This window comes from Leuresthes tenuis, unplaced genomic scaffold, assembly GCF_036924035.1.
Source record: "Leuresthes tenuis unplaced genomic scaffold, fLeuTen1.0.hap1 SCAF_8, whole genome shotgun sequence".
Classification (NCBI taxonomy): Eukaryota; Metazoa; Chordata; class Actinopteri; order Atheriniformes; family Atherinopsidae; genus Leuresthes; species Leuresthes tenuis.
Genome location: NW_027325362.1, coordinates 7,181,335 through 7,199,437, shown reverse-complemented (window position 1 = coordinate 7,199,437; position 18,103 = coordinate 7,181,335). Strand labels below are relative to the sequence as shown.

The following is an 18,103-nucleotide window of genomic DNA, read 5'->3' as shown; positions in this document are numbered from 1 at the left end:
ATTAGGCTTAACACTTTCCTTTTTGATAAAGTTTATAGTTAGGGATGGCTCAGGTGACCCTGAAACATCCCATAGTTATGCTGCTATAAGCCTAGACTTCTGGGAGACCTCCCATGATGCACCTCTCCTCACTCCCTCACTGTCCTCATGCTCTCTTATTCTCTCTATGTACATATGACATTATTTATGTCATTAACTTGCGTTTCTTTTTCTCAGCAGGTATCCCTGTCTTGGTGTTATGGTGCTTCATGTTCCCACTTTCCTGTCCTCTCAACCTCCAGCCAGTCGAGGCAGATGGCCGTCCTTCCTGAATCTGGTTTTGATAGAGTTTCCTGTTAAAAGGGATTTTTTTTCTTTCCATCAGCGCCTCTTGCATGCTCAAGATGGGAGATTGGATCGAAGAGATGTTTCGGTGTCTTTGAAGTGCCTTGAAATTAAATTTGTTGTGATTTGGCACTATATAAATAAAACTGAATTGAACTGAATAAAATAGCAGTCATATATTCTAATACTGTTTAAAGAGGAGAAACAACAAAAAATAGACATTTAATTTTTCTATCACACTGCCTTAGTTATTAACTATCACTGGGTTTCTGCTAGGGCTGAGCGATTTAATCGATACCGCAATATATATCGATATTTTGTTTCCCGATAAAGTATTGATTTTTCAGCCGCGAGTGTCAATTTATTTATTTTTTTTAGCAAACTTTATTGAAAAGTCAGATGTTACAATTAGTGAAAACACAGAACATTAACATAATACAAAACAATGCCAGGGGGGTCACATTATACAAAACAGTGATAAATTAGTTCATAAAAATGTTATATAAAGTGCATAGCTCAGTGGTTTTGATGGCTTTTCGGTTTACAGAATGTAGGATTGTTGTAATGTATTGTTTGAGCTCCCTCAAAAATGAAAAAAGATGGTTTGTGATTAGAAAAATTGGATTTGTGTATATGGTGTTTAGCAAGTAAAACAAGCAGGTTGATGATGTAATATTCACAATATAAATATGAGTCTGCGTACGCATGTTTATGCGTATTTGACAACGCTGAAGACATGGTTGTGACATGTTTGTTTGTTTCCGTTTGTCTGGCGGTGTTGTCCTTCTGGTTCAAAGGATGAACCACCAGTCCAATCAGCGACGAATCATATCAAATCATACTGTCCCTTTAAAATCTTTTAAAATTATGTGTATTAAATTGTATTGAATCGAATTGTATAAAATTGTATTGTATCGCTTAATGCCGTGTATCATATCGTATCGTGAGATTAGTGTATCGCTACAGCCCAAGTTTCTGCTTTAACTTAAGTTCTCATTTCGCTACAAATGAACCATTTAATCAAAATACAAAGGGCCAAATTAAATTCAAAACACATTTTTAATATATGCAGCATAATGCTAACACACAGAAACTACTGTGAAATGTGCATTGTTGCTGATATGAGATGAACATGATGGTCGAGAAATGGCTGTGAAAAATAGTCACCACGCAGAGAATCTTTGTGGCATGCTGTTTCAATGCAGTTTGAGGCTCACCAAAGATGAGCGTCATGCAGCTGGTGTGCATGCTTTAAATCTGTTAACATGAGAGCTTAAATGAAAATCATCAAACTTTTCCCATGCACAGACACCACACAGCTGGTGTGAAGCATTTTATCATGTATTCATCTTTTAAACTATGCAAAATTATAGACATGCACTGCTGCTATGTTGACCATCACAACAGTAGCCTTTTAGGACAATTTGGTTCCTCTTCAAGGATGCTGTAGTGCAAGTTTAACCAAGAGCCATGAGTCCAACAAAGAAATGAGAGATCTCTTGAACTCAATGCAGTCGATAGTAAAGACTCCACAGCTTGGTAAACAAATAGAAACAGATGATGGACAGTACTCAAGCTCCTCAGGGGAACTCTATTCAAAAAGGACATCTTCTGTCTGCCAATAGCTTTTAATAAAAATGCCTTAGTCAGTTGTACATAAGCCAAAGTTTCCTCACTGAGAGCACTTCAAAGGGACAGGCATGGACTAACGCCTCCATAACTGAAGAACTATCTTTAAAGGCCAATAAAGGAACATTGATTCACAACAGATTCAGAAACATAGGGTACAGAGAGAGGGGGTTGGTTCCATTTTGAGGGAGCAGAGTCAGCTGAGTGTGTTCTGACTATCGGCTGCTTTAAAACATCTAGTCTATGTCAATGTCTGATGCAACAGTGAAGCAAATGTGTAGTACAAACGAACAAATTGATAAGATGGCTGAGCTGACTGTATGAGTCTGACTTCTGTCTTCAGAGGGAAGCTCTCACTATTCCCATCTCCATCAGAGGAATTGTAATGAGTTCACACCACAAGCGAGGCCAGCTCACACGCCTACCCTCATTCACTCAGTGTCCTCAAGGAAACCCAAAGACAGGAAATAAAACGGAGAATACATCTCATTTTACTGCTATTCATGTCTCTTTCTTCTCAACCTGGTTTCTCCTCCTTCTATCTCTTTTTCTCCGCCATATCTTTTAGGTGGGATAAGATTGGTTGGTGTTCATATTTTTGTTATTAGTTTAAGTAAAAGGAACAAGCTTCAAATACGGTATCAAAGTGGGAAATTAAATTCTGTAACAGTCACAAAAGCAAGTAAACAGCAGCCAGTCATGATGTCAGGGGCATTTATAAATTCAGACAAGATCCCAATTGGACTAGTTTTTATGCAAAAACAAAAAAGAAATATCCTGATCATCAATGTTTTCTTTTAATTGACAAAGTGATAAGATGTAGTTTAAATTATTAGTCTTTTGAGTCTAGAGATTTAGCCAAATTGTCACAAAGAAAACTTTCTGTTTATTTGAGATCACCACCTCCACACAGTCAGTCACACTGTTTGTAAGAAGAGAAACTGAGCTGCAAACTTTTTAAGTCCTTCCCAGAGTTTGCTTTCTTTTCGCCATGAGAATCCATATGAGCAAACAAACATGGAGCTTTGTGTTCAACAAAAGAAGGGCAGTGGGTGGAAGTGGATTTAATACTGATGCATGATGAGACAAAGAGAAAAACAGCTGCCTTTCCTTTGCCTTGATTTTAACAGATATGATATTTGTATATTTCATAATGCAGTCTGGTGGATTTTTGTGAACAATGTGTCAAATCAACTCCTCTGGCTGTTGGTGTGACTGCAGCAGTTCACAGTTGTGGTGTGTTGAAAGTGATATGTATTTGTTGCTTGATCCGACCTGGTCAGATTTCTGTCTAAAAATATTACAGAGACGGATGGTCAAGAGGGTCATTCACATGTGGCACAGATACATTCACTTGGTGTAAAAGTGGCTTTGTGTACATCCTACTTCTGTTTTACTCTTGAAACACAAACTGTCCTTCAGTTTCATTCTAACTGTTACTATTAGCACACATTATATTTAGTATCCTAGAACTTTGTGTGGCCCGAGGTGGCATTTTACGTACAGCATATAGTTTCTTACCGTATGTCCTGTATTTTCCACACTACAGAACCACACAAGCAGACTTCTTCCTGTTTGAGAACATTAATGGTGTACGTTTTGCAGCAAACGTATCCACCTGAAGAACATTTTACTGACGCCCAACAGCGATTCTCCCAACAACAACCAAGTTAGTTGCAGTGAAGTATACATCACCAGTCTGACATGGTGGTAACCCTGATCTTGAGTCTGATTTTAAGACAGATCACGCCTTTAGAAAACCATTTGAATGTATTTTTTTTGTAACACATTTTAAAAAAGGACTGAAAGAACAAGTAAAAAAAAAGTTAATATGACCACATTAGTTATCACAGCAGCCTCCAGTTCTTCATACAATATCTTAATCCAATGAGAAACCACAGATTAAAACCTAAAACATGATGAAGTGGTAAAGCGAAAGCTCCATTCCACTTTATCAAAGGTCATGTCAGCATCAAAAGAGATGGCAGCTAACGGCACATTTTTTAGTTGGATAAACCAAATCAACGTAATAGTTTTCTATTGTTGTCAGGGAGGATCTCGTCCTCATAACGCTAATTTGATTAAAAAAAATAATAAAGTAGGATGTGATGTTGGTGTAGAGACTAAAGCATTAGATGGATCCTCTATATCTCCATCTTTCTTTGCAATTAAAAAGATTAAAGCGTCATTAAATGTTGGTGGCACATAATCTCTTTCAATAACCTCCCGGTAAAACTTTCACAGAACTGGAGTGAGAATGTGAAGCAGGTGGGATGTCGACACAGAGGAATTACTTTGATTCCATTTGTAATTTAAAAGCAGATATATTAAGATGCCTCTCATATTACTGAGATTTATTGTCATGGATATTATAATCAGTGTTGTCTAAGCTAACATGTTACACATTACAGTACTAAAACATTACAATCAACAAGGCAGTACAATGACTTAAGTACCTTAAGTGCCGCTAACTTCATCGTGCCTGTTACGATCCTGTGTGTGAGCCAGTTAAATTTTCTTCCTAGAAGTGCAAACTAACATCCCTGCTCAGATTTTATATTACCTTCCTGTCTTTAATATTTTTCTCCACTTCTACCTTCTGTCATCCAATGCTTCTTTCCATTTCTCCTCGTCCTCATAGTTCTATTTCCTGCTTTCCTAACTAGTCTCAGCATTTTCAATTATTTGACTGACAACTGACAAATGATGTTCCCCAAGAATCCTTCAACCAAAAGAAAAACATGTCAAGCGAAGCAAGCACCTGCTCGTACGGTTCGATCTCTCAGACTTGCAGGCGTGGGTGAGCTGTCACTGTTCAGGTGCTGTTCTGCCTACATTAGTGTTTCCCACAGTTATCCAGTTAAATTATTCAGTTTGTCTTGAGTAAAGCTGGGTAGTAGGTTTTACTTACTGTGTGTGAGTATGTGTTCATAAAGACTGCAGTAAGAACTTCCAGCCAAACCTACTGAAATATTAACACTCTGGACCCAGGTGGTGTTACACCACCATATAGAGCTCATAATTCTTCAATATTATGTGCACCCCAGGAATTCACGGAGGCTTGGAAAAAAGGATGACTCACAGGAGAGAATGGAGTGCTTGTGGTGGGAGAGCAGTAAAATATTATATCGTATGTGAAGAGAAAGATTTATTTTTATTGTCAAACCTTATTTTAAAGAGGAATTTATAAAAAAAATAATTGCTTTCTTGAAAAGAGCACCATAAGAATATAAATACAATTTACATGTCTATGGATGCAAAGAATCTGTTGTTTTTTGTAGATGGGGGAAAGAAAAAGGACTGTTTAGTTTTAAGACTTAAAAAAGCAACAGAATTCATAGAGGAGTGAGAGCAATCCAACACCTGAATCTTTCATCCAGTTGACCCAAGTTCTTCTCCTGTCCTAACACCTCATCTCCTGTGTTGTGTTACATTTAATAAGCCACAAAGTCAACTTCTGATGTTGCAGGAATGGAGGGTGGTGCTTTACTTTGACTGCTTCCTTGCATGTTCACTTGCTTTTTTATGCATACATGGAGAGAACATGCAAACTCCAGACATAAAGGCCCCAGGTGGGATTTGAACCAGGAACCCTTTTGCTGTGAGGTGACGGTGCTAAACACCACACCACCATGCAGCCTGCATCTAAATATCCTCTTCATAAATTACTGCCGGCGTTGCTCTGCTCCCCCAAACGCATGTTGGACACATGAACCATATATCCTTTTCAACTTCATTAGTGAGTAAGTTGAGCTGGATGTCACAAAAACACCAAGCTTTAAATTCTGTCAGTACAACAATGTTGTAGTTTTCTAAAATATGACTTTACCAAGAATTCCAAAGAGACTGGGCTGCTTGTCCGGACCAGTACTTTTACGCTAAAACACTTTGATTTACACTTGCTGTTCATTTCTACTTTGACTTGCTCTTTGATTAGGTTAAGACACCTGGACTAAACTAGATTAGAGTTAAGAAAAAATAAATAAATCACGACTTGCCTTCTTACAACATTGGTGAAGACACAAACCTCTTCCACTAGTTCTGCTGGATGCCGCGAGGAAAAATAAAAAAAAAAGTAACTTTGTGTTAAACTATCTTTATTTAATGCCTATGTTATGACTTATGATGTTTAAGGAGTTACAAGTTACAAAAGAGATTTCTGACTTTTGGTTTCATGGATTTTCAGCAACCCACTGGCTCATTTAAAGGTTGCCATTTTCCATTTCTGTAAACCATGGCTACATGTAATAAGTATAAACTCAGAAGTTTCCCAGCAAATACTCTGGCAACATGCCTTGTTTTGTATGTGCCTCATCAAATAGCAAACAAACACAGACTCTGATGCTGGAAGAGTGGAGGATAATCGCTTCAGCAGATTTTTATGTTGAAGATCTTAGACCAAGTACACTTTAAAACTGTTACTTTTTCATTTTGTTTCACCCTCAACACTGCTCCTCTTGTGTGAGGCTTCTTGTAAGTGGCACTCAGGTGGTAGAGTGGTTGTTCTCCAACTGGGAGGCTGGCATTTCAATCCTCAGTGTGTCCACGAGTGGAAGTGGCCTTGGGTGTGTGATTGTAGAGAATAAGAAAAAGCCCCCCTTCCAATTCTATTGTAACTCTCTGTATGGACACTTTCAGGCAACAAAACTGGTTAGATTTTGGCATCAAAACAACTTGGTGAGTTTCAGAAAAAGATATGGTTAAAACTTTTAAAGGACTGTGGTGGTTAGCGCCATCGTCTCACAGCAAGAGGTTTCCTGATTCAAATCTTGCTGGGTCTTTCTGTATAGAGCATGCATGGTTTCTCTCAAGGTACTCCGGCTTTCTCCCACCGTACAAAAACATACAAGAGGTATTAAGGTGTAAGAAATAGGTAATAGGTGTAAGAAAAATTCAAATACTTTTGCTCAACCTTTTATTCAGTGCAATTTCTAAATGTGCATTAAAGTAAAAGTTGATGGACACATGTTAAACCTGTAGTACATGAAAGAAATGCGGTTCAATGTGATAATCATCTTTATGGTTGTCCATAAACTAACTTTAAATTGGTATACTACTGTATGTCTGAGAGGGTTTCTGCTCACTAAACTTCTGTACGTAAAGGCAACCAACATGTGTATGAGAAAAATAAGAGCAAATGGGTATATGCCTTCTGTGCAAGAGCACTTTTGAGGCATTTTCTTGCTCATAGAGCTGACTGGGTAAGATCCAGCAGGGCAGGGAGGGGCCCAGCCTGTCTCAGTTCATCAGCGCTGCAGACTGCTCAGAAAGCGACATCTCCACTGATGTACGAGAGGGCTGCCGGATGACTAATGAGGAATTACACACAAATATGAACATACACACACTAAGGTATATACACACAGAGATAAAAAAAAAAGACAGAACAAGACCTATACTGTGTAATACTACTGTATAATACCCATTTATTTGGAGGAAAACCTGAGCAACAGTATCACTCCTACTCTCTCTTTCAAGCACCAAAACACACCTATACACACACTACTACAATGTACACACTTACTGTGTCACCTGCTCGAACGTCACAGCATATTTGCCACTACAGTCCTCTCAAATCTCGCACCCTCTCATCAGGGTGGATGAAGGATGTAGGCTCTAATGGATGAAGAAGACTTGCTCCCTAATGAAAGCAATGTTAAATCCTGAACTCTCACAGAATCTCTTTCGCAAACTAATTAGCTCCTTTCTTAACACAGGAAGACTGAGGTCATTACATGAATATCCAAGAAGCATGCTGTGTGGGATTTAACTGAGTCCTCATGGGATCACTATATAAGAATCCAAGTGAAAAGAAAAGAAGAGGGATGCTAAGGGTTAAAACTGCAGTAGAAATTTGCATGTGTAGTTTAATTTTAATTGTGCTTTTGGGATGATGGTTCATCCATTAATCATCGGTTTGACTGAGAATTACACTACAGTCTCTCTTCTTGTAGCTTATTTATAGCTCAATTATCAGTCGTTCACTGGAAGTAAATCAGGGTATGCAGGAACAGTAGAACTGGGCAGTAGGGAAATGTCAGAGAGTGTGCCGCTAACCTTTTTAATGTTAACTACATTGTTGAGAAATTGATCTTTAAAAGCAACTGACCCTAAAAAAAAAGACTTTGAAAGCAGTCTTTGCTCTCAACAAAACATAATCATCCTCTTTGACTGATTAAGTATCACAAGTTAAAAACTAATTCTTCTAAAATACAATAATTGCCATGCCAATCCAAACTTGTCCTCCATGTTATATCCCACAGAAAATGATCCCGACCAGGCAGTGCATTTCATCATTATAAAGTAATAAAAGTGAAAACAAATAAAAGTATTACAAAATCCTATAATATACCTGACTGCAAAACTGACATGTCTCTTTCCAATACATCACTGAATATTTGCCTCATATTGATTCTTTCTTTGTAAAGCACTGGCTTTCAGGAGAAGTGTGGCGGCGCAAAGGTCAGAGCAGACGTGTGGTGATGGACAGACAACTTGTCCAGGATATCAGCTGGTGGTCAGTAAGGTCATGTGGTTTTGGGCCTCTTTATAATTCAAATTTATTTGATTTCATTCTTAGGACCCAGTTGCTTGTTTTTTGCTTGTTTTCATCCATGAAGTTGCATGTTTCGGTCATATGATAGGCAACAATGCTGCTGAGATGCAGATTTAATGGTACCAACTCCAGCAAGTGACAACTTTACACATCAGTAAACTTCTGTACTGGACTTTAATTTTTTTTTTAAAAAGCTTGGGATGTTTTAAACAATAGATATGTTGTAGAATCAACTTTAAAACTGTTGGAGATTAATAAGACTGACGTCACTAAACCTGATCGTTTCAAAGCAACTGTATGTGACTTGGAGGGAGGTTCTTTGGATTTGCAGCTTTTCTACCTGCTTTCATCTTCCTCTACAGTCATCCTTCCACTGAACCCGGCGTGACGGTGTGCCAATTGGTGACATCAACTCACAAATCCTCCATATCTGTTCTGTGTTATATCGTCCAGTAAAGACATCACACACACACAAACTCATGCCACCTTTAATAGTGCCAAATCTGTGCCCATTCATACAAACACCGGAAAACATTATGACAGTATTTATACACACACACACATATCCTGCTTTCTATTCATCCTATCTGATGAGTCCCTAGCATCTTCCAGCATTTTCCATTGGGTGCTGGCCAATAATTTCATCTCTACCTGAAAGAAGCTGTGAGCGTAAACACAGAATCTTTTCTGCACTCAGGTGTCTCAAATGTCTCCATGTTCTCAGGAAACAAAGTGCAGTCTCTTCACAATGCGTTTGATGCTGAGCGTATTTCATATTTTTCCTTTTTGGATCAGTGCACCAGCAGTTTAGGGAGTGACAGAATAAACTCTGGTTTCAAGAGAGCTTTTTTGTTTTGTTTGAAGTTTAATAAAGAGACTCAGAGGAGTCTTATAACTGATAGAACAATAGGAGTGCTGCTACAGATACAAACAACATATTACTGAAAATAAAAAAGCCTCCGGAATAATTGATTTAAGTGGACCATATACTCTGTCACTCATATAGTAAAAAAGAGCTAAATCTACTTTTTCAAGCTACTGTTAAAAACATTAAAACACATAAAACGTTACTTTGTCATTTGGTATACAAGTGCCGTAAAATGCAGTGACTTGCATATCATTTAAACTCTTAATTTGATGCAAATAATGCCCTTTAAAAAAGCTGGGATGGGAACAACTTGCTAGAAAAATTGTGTAATCTAACCAAAAGAAAAAGGAGGACCTCACGCTGAGCAGGTTAATTGACAGCAGGTCAGTAACATAATTAGGCATAAAAAAAAGCATCCGGGAGTGGCTTCAGGAGTAAACACTTCTTAAAAAAGAAAAAACACCAGCAGGGCAAACAATTTGTCACTGCATCCACAAATCTAAGTTAATGATGTTGTTGACTTCAGGGAGGTTTCTCTTAGACTCAAGTGCACATAGATCCCTTCACAGTTACAGCAGAAGATGATCACTCTGCCATTCCTCTGCCAAGAGAAAAAATATAAATAGAGACACATTCGGAAATATTGTCACCTTCTCTGGGCCTGAGCTCATCTGAAAACCCCATCCTCAAAACTTGAAATTCCATCCATCCATCCATCCATCCATTTCCTATACCGTCAATCCGTCAGTCGGGTAGCGGGTGGGCTGGAGCCTATCCCAGCAGTCATTGGGCGAAAGGCGGGGTACACCCTGGACAGGTCGCCAGGTCGCCAATTTGAAATTCCCGTAAGAAAATGGACACCGTGTCCCCAACCTGATTCATGACAGAATCTAAAATATCTTCATTGGCCCACAGAGCAAAACTATGTAGTTTGACTAAAATTGATTAAGTTTTGATTCTTAAGCACACCAACGCCTCCATACTACGTGATGTACCATTTACTTGTGGCCACAAATGCTTACAAGTAGGATGGAGAGGTGCTAATCCATAGAACTTTGTAACACTTTGAGCACATTCATCCATGTGATCGCTGATTCAAGACTTGTCCTGCACAATGTTTTTACTAGTCATTGTACATCTCTCCTACTTCTGATGCCTTACTTTTCTACTGCATTCTCACTCTGCCAATAGTTCAGGTTAGTTATTAAAAAAAATTATTAGGGTATACATGTTACAATACATACATTTAGACATTTACAAAAATCCAGCTACTTTGTTACCGTATACACATTTTTATTCCCATGATGCCATATGAAAGCTGCCCAAAAGCAAGCTACAGTCTCACAATCCATCTCACAATTTATATTAATGGATCATAACAACTATCCATTAACTACTACAAAAAACAACAACAAAAAAACATATTACACGTTTTGTGGTGACACTGGGCTCCAGGCTATAGATGACAGGGGACAATTCATCTCGTCATCGGTTCACACTTTAAAAGCCAGCATCCATGATGCTACGGGGGTGCATCAGCGCACATGAGAAGCTTGCACGTCTATGAGGTCACCTGTAATATTGACTAATACTATATATACAAGTTTTGGAGCAATATGTTCTGCTATCCAGGGCATGTCTTTTTCAGGGAAGATAAAAAAACAGTCGGTCTCCTCTACTCCCAAACACTTACAGTACAGACTAGTGTTATTAGAGGAAGAAACTTTTAAAATAATCTGTTACGAATCCAATTCAAAATCCATCCATCCATTGACACTTAATAGCAATTCAGGTTTACGAGGGGCTGGAGCCTATTCCTTAGACAGGTCACCAGCCCATCACAGGGCACAGAGGGTGCCCAAAATTTCAAAATAGCACACAAAATAATGATCAAATAACAGCAAAATTTCTCCATTTAAACTTTTGATGTTGTCTTTTAACTAAATATAAGGCTTAACTGATCTTTGAGTCATTCAAGTGAGTTATACTTTAAAACTTTTTCCAGAAAATGGGTTTTAGAGATAGAAAACAACACATGCTTTGTCACAAGCAGCCACTGTAATGAAGATAAAATCTAATTAAATAAAAATTACTTTACAAAATCAGTAGTTCCGGTGGCCTCACAAACCACTGCTAAAGTTGTGTCATCATAGAAAAGAAAGCTATATGCATTCTTTGAGTTGATTATGAACATAGGTTTTTTTTAATATTACCATGCTAAATAAGAGCACCCAGCATGAATGAGACTATTCTGAATATTCTGGCTGAAGCTACTTCCACGCCCACCTTCATTCCCTGCCTCAGGGTACCATGAAACCTATTAGAGTGCTATGGACAGCGCAAGATCAACACAAACAGAATACATAAATTATATAGAACATACAAGCATGTTGTAAAGAGAGCCTGTCCATCATTCTGAATGCTACACACAACAATAGAAGAGTCAGTCCCTTCCACACAAATCTGAGTGGATAAAAATAGACCGAGGTTGATCATTAAAGCAAGGTGTGTATCCACCATGTGGCAATTCATCAGGCGAAGTAGACCAGAACGACAATGGGATCAATGGCTGAAGCACTCATACCACACGTGACTCAATCACAAATGCACAAACACACACAAATGCATTTCAGTAAGTCATTCTGAGACACAAAATCAAATGTACATGTACATGCAAAAATTTGTGCAGATACCAGTGAATGTGGTGAAAAAGGCTCCCATGACGCAGAGATGTTACACACACTTCTTTGTCTTTGTGGACAAAGACTGTTGCACACACACAAAAACGCACATTCACAGAAAAGGATCATCTGAGTATAACACAAAATGCAGACTGTGGCTGGAACCCATTTCAGCAAATGTGATTAGCCCAACACACGCCATCTCATTAAGAGATTGAGTCTTAATGCCAGCAGTGTTTCAGTGTAGGAGCATTATCTGGCAAAAAGCGAACCCAGATGCTTATCAGTGTCTCAATTCATCCTGCAGCCCGTCAACAGATATCAGCTGCACGTCAGGGATTCCTCCTACAGAAATGTCATAAAGACAGGCACTCTCAGGCTGGTTTCTGATATTCAGTGTGGATCCACACACAGTAACAAACACACACACAGCTGCATCTGTTTCAATATAACTGCTCACTTATCAAACGATCAAAGGAAACTTTTCTTTTATAAATCAAGCGCTTTGTATTGTTTGTTTGCTCCTCGCTTACCATGTTTGAATGTATTCATGGGTAACATATGTTTGTAGCCATGTGATCGTGAGTTGTACAGCTACAAAAAGTGAGAGCAACTGTCAGTATATGAAAAATGTGTTTTGGGTTCAGAAGACAATCTGTGCATCTGCATAGACAGAAAAATATACTGTACATCAATTTATATCATAAATGGATTATGTTTTATTCATCATCTGTTCTTTTCAGGGATTTTTCCATGTTTGTGTTCTTAAAAGAGTCATAATGCTACATTATACACTACGTTCGTAGCAGAGAAGATGCCATTAGTTGCTGCATCTGCCACTTTAGCTTTCATGCTCAATCTGGACGGATCAAAACAATCCAAGCGACTCACTCAGTCTAATTAAATCCAAGCTTCAAGCTTACTTCAGCCTTACATGGAAATTATTTCAGCTGAATGTGTTAAGACAAGCGACTGTTGTTTAGATGTGTGTTGCCAAAAAGTTTTTAAAGTTCCTTGAAGTGACAGCAAACAGCAACAAGTGAAAGACTTCAGACAACCATAAAAAATGAGGACATCTAAAAGTTCACTGGCACCAAACGGGTAATCCTTTTTGAGAAGTTACAGGTCTCTCACACTCACTGACCATCAATACCTCAGACTTCTGACTGTCGAAAATATTTTACACTTTCATCAATTACCTTTTCCTTTTCTTTAAACCAAAAATAATCAAGGATATGCCCTCTTCTCTTTCATTTGTGGACCGTATTGAGTTGCTTTGGTTCTTTTGAAGTTTACCTGGACGTTTAGAGGATGAATCCTCTCTTGTTGTGAAAAATGTAATGAAAAAAATCAATGACATGTTTCGGGACTGAGGAATCTTTGCAAATTTCCTCTTCACCAACTTGTTTTCGACTGAAGTAAAATAGTTTTCCACACACTGAAATGCCACTGATATGATGTACCTGCACACCATCACAACAGTCCCTTCGGCTGTTTCTAATTGTTATACCTTGTTGTCTATTTTCATTGCTTGTTCAATGCTAAATTAAATTAGATGTCAAGAGCTTAGTTTGCACACACACCTTACACACCTTTCTTTTTTTCTAAATACAAAATAACCTAGTATGCAAACACAGCTGTAACTTATAAACTATGCATATTTGCATTCATAAAGAAGAGTTTTCAGTATCTGCATATAACAAGATCTAAGCGTGGCTCGATATTGCTGCATCAAAACGAGGAACCCAGTTGCTTCTAATACATTCAGTGTGACTGTCTCTATCTCGACCGTTTCATTAACATAATGTAAAACCTGTAGACCATGAAGTCATTTTGCTTTGTCAGACCTCCTTCCTTAAGATTTCTTTCTCTCAATTAAAGCTTTTATGCTTTCTGGTAATTTCCCCACAGCATGAGAAATTCTCCCAAATCTCTCTTCATCCTACTTAAATAAACTGTTTGACTGTTTAATATGCGCAGCTGATCCAAACTACTAAGTGTGGGAGGCTGCTGTCGTGAGCAGATGTAATGACTTAACCCCTGCGACCTCAGCTGTCCTGCAGGAGCAAATAAAACGTCAGCATCCGGCTTTGTAGCCCCTCCTCTGACAGCACCACTTCCTTCTCACAGCGCTCCTCTTCCAACAAGACCAGGTCAGAAGGGGGAAAGGACGAGGTGTTTCAGTCCAATTACACGGCCACTGCATATAACAACAGTTGTTGGTGCGATAATGTGTGGCAACTTCACATAAATAAGCATTGTAATGAAAACACAAATGGAAAACTGTGATTCCTCTGTAACATTCTCAGCGACACTGATTTGTTTTACAGAGGATTTGAAAATCAGCTGGGATGGGCTCACTCAACCTAACGCACAAGCATTGCTGTGTTTGACTGACAGCTGATCTCTTGAATGTGCACTGCATGGAGGAAAAGAGCAAAGGAGAGAAGAAGACAACAATACTGATATGGATGGGTGGTGTTTACAGTGTGTGAAGCTTGCAAACATCCTCCAAACACAAAAAGCATAAAACTAAAAATCCTTTATGTTTGACAGACACAGACCAGGACAGCTCAGACTGATCTGTTAGTATCATTCTGCTAAGTTAAAAGGTGAAAAGGGAAGCTGTATGTTTTACCCTTTTCTTGAAAGAAGAAGTGACAACTGATATTTTCACATCAGAAAAAAAACTTGTGGTCATCGGTCGGCTGGTTTGCATTTAACAACTTTAAAGCTGCTCCTTCCCAGAGCCACTCCGTCTAAAACTGTGATGAAACGCTTCAAATCATGCAAAGTAGCAGCAGATGGGTGACATTAGGCAACATTCACTCTTTCCACTTGACAAAGTTGATCAAATCACGAGGAGAATCCCAGGGGTACAAAGATGGGAGGAAGTTAGACTCCTTTTACATGGTTTTATAATTATGTGTTCATTGTAAAATGTGATATACCTTCACCTGCACACACACACCTGTCTTTAACTCCTGGCATATTCCTTTACAGTGTCTGGTTTTATTTTCCTACACATAGTGACACAGGCAACAGCTGATCCCATTCAGATATCTTACACTGCATACATTAGTGAAGATCCAATTATGACATCAGGCCCGTTAGAACTATATCTTAGCATCCACACCAGTGTGTCCTGTGCAGGAAATGCAGGAAAGGGAGCCAGAGAGGGTTTCCATGTTAATTTCTCTTTCTTTGAATGATGGCGTGTGTGTTCATGTGACATTCATGTGGGTGGAGGGTGATTAAATTAGGCTGCATTTAAGAGAGGATAGGAAAACACATCACAAATCAGTTCCATGATGTGTACATGCACCACGACCGCAGCTAGTCGTTATCATCAGGAGAGCAATAACAAAGATATCTGGTAAGCAGTTATCAAATTATTTTACTACGTGTTGTTTAGCTTCAGCTTTCAAAAGTGGGAAAGCTGTTAGTCAGCTGAAGAGTGGACATAAGAAGTTATTCTAAGTGGCTTGTGTTGTGTGCATCTCTCTTGCGCAAGTCTGTACTCACACAAAAGCGTGGTAGACGAAAGCCCACTCCCTCGGTCTCTCCAAGACGTTATAGAGGTAATTCTGGAGCCTCCGGTACCGCGCGTTCCTGCGACCGCTCTGTGCGCTGTAGGTCAGCGGCTTCCCCAACAAGCTGAGCCGAGCGCCCTGCTTCCTCTCCGCTCCCGTGGCACCTGCCGCGGTGGGTGACAGGAGACCGTCCCCGATCCGAACCGCGTTATTCATTGTCCTCCGTCCAGACTCCACATCTTTCAAAGGGTAGTCCTGCGACCGACTTCCAGTGGGGGTCTTCAGCCAGAGCCCGGTGCCGCCGCTTTCGTCGCCGGTGTGACTTCGCGGCATGGCATCACCAGCGCAAGCGTGGAGTGCGCCGGGAGACCGGCAAACATTCACATGTAGTGTTCTTTCTCCAGAGAATGTTCGGCTAGTTTGACTTTGACTATGTAGGTTACAAAATAAAATAAAGAAGGCTTAAATTCCAAATCAACTTTTATCTTCTCATTCTACAGACATTTGAGGAGACTCAGAGTCCGATTTGGACACTTTGGCCATCTGCGCAAAGCTGAAGAAGAGCTGGGTTATGAAGGAGTGGATCCATCGAGACTTTTGTCGAGGGGAGGGCTCTCCCACCCTCCCACATTCAGTTTCTTCCCCAACTCACAATCACACGCCGTCTGGGCTCTCTGTCAAAGTGTGTGGAGCCTCTCTTTTACGCATGGGGTAGAGAAGAGCGCAGCGATGCCAAGACAGCTCGACAATTAGGCTAAATTATCTCTACATGGACAACTGCAGTTGTGGCTTTATTAATTTTGTTTTTTTATTTGACTGAAATGTTAACCGAAAACACCCAAATAAACACCAATGCGCACGATGACGCACGTTTTACGCAGTCGAATATATTGCCCAGTGCCGCATTTAACAACAGCGATTGTTGTTCTCGCTTAATTTCACTAAACTAATTAAACGGGCAAAACTAATTCATGCGTTTTACTGCAACCATATCAATGCAGCTTTAAAAACGCTTCTGGAAAGAGAGAAAGCTGCTTTTGACGCATAACGTCAGACTTTATTATAAAGTTCGGCGTGAAGTTGAAGTGAAAAACACTCTTATCAAACACTATGAAGTCTAAATTATAGATGCATAAGCATCTGCCTATCTGAAACCTCGTTATTTCTTCAAGAGTGACTCATACTGGGAGCACCGGATCTTTCAGTGAGCTGCAGTGGTCTCGGTGGTAACGAACACGGCATCGGTTATCAGCTCGGTCTACAACTATTTTCGCTAGGAACCGAACACGCGCTCTGATTTTGTTGGCAACAGCTGCGTCACTCCCTACCCTATTGACCAACCACGTGATCCGCTGAGCTGACTCTTTTTCTTCATGCTTTTTTATATTAACTGAGTAAATTGTAAATTGGGGGGGGGGCTGGAGTTTATCCCAGAAGTCATTGGGTGAGAGGCGGGGTGCACCCTGGACAGGTCGCCAGTCCATCACAGGGCCACACAGAGACAAAAGAGACAAACAACCACACACTCTCACATTCACAGTCACTCCTAAGGACAATTTTAGAGTAACCAATTAACCTAACATGCATGTTTTTGGACGGTGGGAGGAAGCCGGAGAGAACCCACGCATACACGGGTAGAACATTCAAACTAGTTTAATTATCATTACCATTATTATCATTCGTATAATGGGCTGGTAGTGGCAGTGGCATCACATCAATTACAATAGCGAAAGTTTTTCTCAGTACTATATTTTAGGGTGTCTTATTTCAACTACTTATTGCTGTTGTGATCCGAGCCTGACCTCTCTTGGTGAACTCTCGGCATTACAGGGATTGCTTAAAAGAATGTACATCCTTCAAAATTTCTTGTCTCGAATATTCTTTTTTATATTGATATAGCATTTAGGCCCATCTTTTACTAACCACATGGGGATGCTTTGTGTAGACTGTGAGACTGTATGGCCAACAGTCCATTGCCAACATTGTAGAGCTTTTTCTTTGGTGGGTTGTGCTGTTAAACCTCATACTGAGTTTTGGAGTGACCTAAAGTCAAAACTAAGACTTTATTCTTACATTTGTACATGTGATAATAAACACCAGGGACAACTGTAACACATTCACTGTCTCCACTTATAATCAAGCTAGAGTGAAGCTACTCTGCACACATGGAAAAGCGGCAGAACATACCTGCCACAGTAGACATTTCCTTTTTGGAAAAGGATTGTTTTCCCTCTTAAACTCACCTATAATTCATTTGTAGGTTATTTATGATTTAATTATTGCTGTACAGTTGGAGGCAGTTGTATCACAGCTATTATGACATGAAACTGGTGTAAAAACAGGTGCTTACTCGTGACATCATTGCACCATTTGACGCACTGAACCTTGTACTATAATCAGGGATGCAGAGTTATACTGGCCAAACACTATCACCAGATATTCAGCTTATTGACTGTAATCAACCTATCTGCAATTGGGATAACAGAAGCTGATGGTGAGGGCTGATACTTTA

General features: G+C 39.5%; 1 pseudogene; it reads right to left on the bottom strand.

Moving 5' to 3' along the window:
- The window catches only part of LOC140312807 (potassium voltage-gated channel subfamily KQT member 5-like), a 105,464-nt pseudogene extending 89,493 nt beyond the window's left edge, over positions 1-15,971 (bottom strand).
- Between the last annotated feature and the right edge of the window lie 2,132 nt (positions 15,972-18,103).